Source organism: Copadichromis virginalis, linkage group LG6, assembly GCF_057382275.1.
Source record: "Copadichromis virginalis isolate Kocher_CV1m ecotype Utaka linkage group LG6, C_Virginalis_male_GT1.1, whole genome shotgun sequence".
Lineage (NCBI taxonomy): Eukaryota > Metazoa > Chordata > Actinopteri > Cichliformes > Cichlidae > Copadichromis > Copadichromis virginalis.
In genome coordinates this window covers 18,505,833-18,510,970 of record NC_140623.1, presented here as the reverse complement: position 1 = coordinate 18,510,970, position 5,138 = coordinate 18,505,833, and positions in this window count along the sequence as shown.

Here is a 5,138-nt window from a genome sequence, read left to right as displayed (position 1 = left end):
CAAGTGTGGTGAATGCTGCAGGGCTGTGCAGGTGAATGAAACAGTAGTCTGTGACTTGCACAGGCTCCTCCTTCTGTCAGTGCAGGGAGGGGAGCCTCCAGCCCCCAAAGCTAATTTAAGAAAGACCATTGGACAAGATTGCCCCAAACAACACCTACCCTTCTCCTCTTCTCTCACTAAAAAAAGGGTGTTGGGGTGGGGGTTGGAGGATAAAATCCTATTCAAAAAAACAAGTCTTATTTGATTATATGGAATCTGTACAGTTAAAACCCCTGACACTATACTGTATAGGTTAGGAAATGTGATGTACTATAGATAGATATCCATGTTTTTTCATATGATGCATCATTTTATAAATACATTTAATTAAAAAATCAACTGAATATAATTTGATATCTTGTTCCTCCAAGTTTTTTCTTTTAGACACAAGTGTGAACATGCAAATGTGTCAGAATGCAACCCAGTTAATGTTCCCTTTAAAAGGGTTAAAGCTAAGAAATAGTAGAAAAACAGTAATAAAGCCTTTACCCAGCGATAAAATGATTCTTTAGCTATTTAATCGATTTGTTTTTAGTTACTTTAAAATGAACAGTGTCTTCTGATGTTTGATCACTGACCTGTGTGATATCACACGCAACTTCATTATTAAGGGTGTAACCTATCCTATCAACCAATCCCTTATATTACCATGGAGGGCGGACTAAGAGAAGGCAATGTAATGTGCCCAAACAAACTATCATTATATCAAAGATGAGCCAGTCAGCAGGGATTCAGACACTGAACAGGATTCTTAGAGTATCAGAAGAATAAAGTTTAGTATCTCAACCAAAGGCGTGTCTGTGCAGAATGATGACGTGTGGAGATATTTCTGTTCTCTTCTAGAGTTAAGGGCCTCTAAGTTCAGGCAACTTTCGGCTCCGGAGGGGCCATTTGTTCCAAACATGGGGACAATAACCTGGCATCAGCTGGCACAACAGGTGTTGGAAACTGTTTGGTCTCACACACACACACACACACACACACACACACACACACACACACACACACACACACACACACACACACACACACACAGAAAAAACATTATACAGCTGAAAATATGCCACCTAAGCCACCTGTGATGGAAATAAATATATAATACGCCGCATAAATATAGCACGGGACATCTCTGGCTTCATTTCTCATAAAGTTTAGTTGCTGAGCAAGCGCTTGTAATAACCGAATCTCTGCAAGCAATGGCTGCGTGTTTTGAGGTTAAATAAGATTCAAATGAGGGAAAGTCCCCTCGTCTGTGATTACAGCATCTGCATATTTCATGCAACCGAACACTGTTGTTCGGCAAACTGAGTGCGCAAAAGAAAGTTTCAGCAGAATAAGCAGGTGAAGAAAATTTGACGTTCTTTTTCTGCAGTGACAAAGCAGAGCGTGGACACATCGAGCACTCACACTGGATGCAGCGAGAATGTGTATTCAGTATGCTACACAAGGTCATGTTAAGATAAAAATACCTAGTAGCCTTTTATGGGTCATCTTTTAAGTTGAGCCTGACACTTGACGAAGTGATCCATGTGCAGCGCTCGAGCATTTTCACACTTTCCTTCCAGCTGCAACGCTGGAAATGTTTGAGTTTCGTTTTATTGTAACCGCTGACTGTGACATTTCTACGTACTAGGAAAAATCTTCTTTTTAAATAGTTTAACACACCAGTAAATTTATCCAGTTATGGACTGATAATGAGTTGCTTGTATGGAAGAATTTGTTGCTAGGTAGGGCACTTCAGTGCAATTTATGCTTCAATATAGTGAAAAATGAACCTTCAGAGCTGCTAGAATTATTATTCAGTGAAAGTGCTGCTTCTTTATCGGTGGCGGTAAAGCTTTTAGGACAACGCTGTGAACCACTCAGCAACCTTCCTCTAAGTGTGGGTCAAATAGCAGAGATGCCATAAGCATCCCAGCATTCTGTATCACACTTTTCATTGCATCCTCTAAATAAATCTTGCCCTCCTCGCTTGACCGGACAAGAATAAAAATGGGACATGCACCAAATGGTGTAACTATAGAAACAAACACAGTAAGCTTTTTATATTCTGTTACTCTCCACGTTCCTCCCATAGTGAGGAAAAAAGTGAAGACTTAAAAACAAGAACTTCCCATTCAGATAGTTAGAAAAGCCTGATATTGATTGCTGGGCTGGAAGCATGACTGATGAAACAGGCGTGTATAAATCACCCGATGACAGCTGCTTAAGGTGTCTGTCGAGCTGGTTAACTGGTTAACTTGCATTTCTCCAAATTAGACATTAAAGACACGACATGCTTTTAATAAGTGTCTAAGATAAACAGAGAATGAAGCTGGTGTGATGCCAGCCTCTGGTGCCCAGGATCATCTCTTCATCCAGGGGGAAGCCTGTGATGACAGCAGCACTAATGACATCGTGATAAATGGAAAACAAAGCACTCGTCCTTTTATCCCTAACAGCAACGGTGGCAAAATCCAGGATTTGCTGATTATTTTCCTCAGTTTCCCACAATTCCTGGTCTGCGTCATCATGTTCAGAGAACAGGGAATGCAAAGCTCTTTAGTAAACACGTTTCACAGTTTGACATGCTCTCAGCACAAACTGTTGACTTTACCCCCTCGTTTTAGTCACGCTCCAGGGCTCACATTGTTAGCTCGCTGGTTCAAAATGAAACACCTCTTCAGCAACTATTGGAAGGATTGCCTTGGAAGTTTGTGCAGACGCTCAAGGTCCCCGGGAAAAGGATAGATCTTCTTCTGCGGACTAACCCTCTAGCACCACCGTGAGGAGGGCGTTTTTGGTTTTAAGTCAAAGGAGTAATGGATGGATTCACATGAAATATATGAATAAATGATTTTGTCTTTCATGTCTTGACTTTAAATTTGTGTCACGTACCATATTTACACTTAAAAGTGTCTCCTTTTTGCGTTCTTCCCTCTAAACATAATTATAAGCATTAAGCATGGCTGACTTAAACATGAGGAAAGTGTCAAAGGAGCCACTTTCACGAGTAAATCATAGCATGCTGTTTTCTTGGCTCCAATGGTAATCCAGTTAAGAGGTGACTGTGTGTGATTTTATAGCTGACAAAATCACCGTACACAGAAGCTGGAGGTGATAGCAGTGCTGGGATTTTGTTTTTTGTTTTGTATGATGATCCCAAGTTATTTATTTATTTATTTGTTCATTTGTGTGAGAACCACCAGACACTGCAACAGGTCTGACAACTGTAGGAAATTTCTTTTTTAAATTTATGTAACTTTTTATTTGGCATCAACCTCGCCTGCGTTTGTCTTTGATTTAAAAAAGAAAGAAAGATGGGAAGTGTTTTAAAAAATGGGTCAAGAAAGCGACTTAGTAAACTGGAACTAGTTTAACATTCCACAGCTTAACACGCTGACATAAGCCTTAATGGGTGTTTTGCTTTTTTGAAAGCTGAAAGTTTTAGTGCTCATTCTTCAGATTCTCAGCGTGCCCGCAACTCTTTTCAGGCATGAACATCTCAACTATTTTTAAAGTAGATGAAACAGCTCTCTCCAGCTTTTGATGTGTAAGTGTCTGTAGAGTTACCAGAATACCTGATGTATGAAGATATTCAGAAACACTGGATATCTCAGTACATTATTATAAACATCACATCACATTTTGCTGCATCATTTGTTTCACATTTTGGATTTTCTGGCATAATTCAAGGCTCCTGTTTGAGGACAGCTATGTGGGTGACGATCGTGTGCTGCATCCTGTCCAACCGTATATTTAGTTCTGAATCAGATTGCGGTTGTGCCTCGTGGTTCTCTCCTCATCTCTTGGCATACAAGCATACACTCACCAGGCTTTATTAAGCTACTACCTGCATGAACCACCTTTTCCCGTCAAAGCTGCCTAATTTCTTCGTGGCACAGACTCTTGACTTGATCACATCACACTGTTGCTGCAGATCTAACTGCTCCACACGAACACAGACGTTGGAAAACCTTCCACCTTCTCATCTCACATAGATGAAAGAAAGATCAAGGATGTTGAGTCCTGAACATCTCAACGTGGGTGGTTTTAAAAACTATGGTTACACATAGATTTGTGAATGACGCTCTTGCTGTTTGTGCACTGATTCAGTGTAACCGACTCTCTTCTTTTCTCTCTCCCTGGTGTCTTTTGCAGTCTAGATCTCAGCCTCACATAAATTATCTGATTATGTAGAAGTTATAAAAGAAAAAGCTGTTAGGGATCAGCTGCAGGAGGTGATAAGCACCTTGGTAAAGGAGCTCTGACAGATTCTTTGAAAACAAGCTTTGACATCAGAGAGGTGGCTCACCCCTGATAAACCCCTTGTCTCCTCAGAATAGCCGAGGAAGATTTCCCCCACATTCTCTTTGCTCTTGCGCTACTCGCTAGCATCCTAATCATCCAGCCCGTTGTAAATATACACTGCGTATAAATAGGGGATAACTGAGACCTTTGGATCCAGTTCCGAGGAGGAAGAGGTTTGTGTTTTGCTGCACTGGGTGGTTTGACGCAGGGTGTCCATGACTGCGGTCAGGCCGGAGGGGCGTGCATACGAATTTTAGAACCGCTCCTGCCGTCACTGCTGCTCTGCGGGCTCAGTGCAACATTTCATCTGCTTAATGGCGGATTAAAGCATCCTGTGGGGCAGATTGATATAGGCTGATGCTGTCATTTGTCATTAAAGGGGAGCGGAAGCCCATGGAAACAGGCTGGATATAGCAGCTGGATCGGCCCCAAACACTGGGCAGCTCATTGCTGTAGATGGAAATTATAAGAATATTATGTGCCTCATGAATTTAGACAGGAAACATAAATATAGGCCAGTCTATTAGCGATGAGCTGAAAATGGACATGGCAGTAAATTAGGCTTTATTGTGTGTTAAATTGCACGGCCGCGTCTGTAATCGTATTCATGTAGATGTAAATTTGCTGTACAGCACCATTAAATATGATTCTCATTTCAGCCAATATGTTCAGATTTAATTAGTACTAATCATGGCCTCACTACACTAAAAGGAGAAGCAGGTATCAACCTATGTGCAGCACAGTGTTACACCTCACCAAATGTTAATTACTATTTGCTAACGGTGGGGGAAGAAAAATAGGCTTCTGGA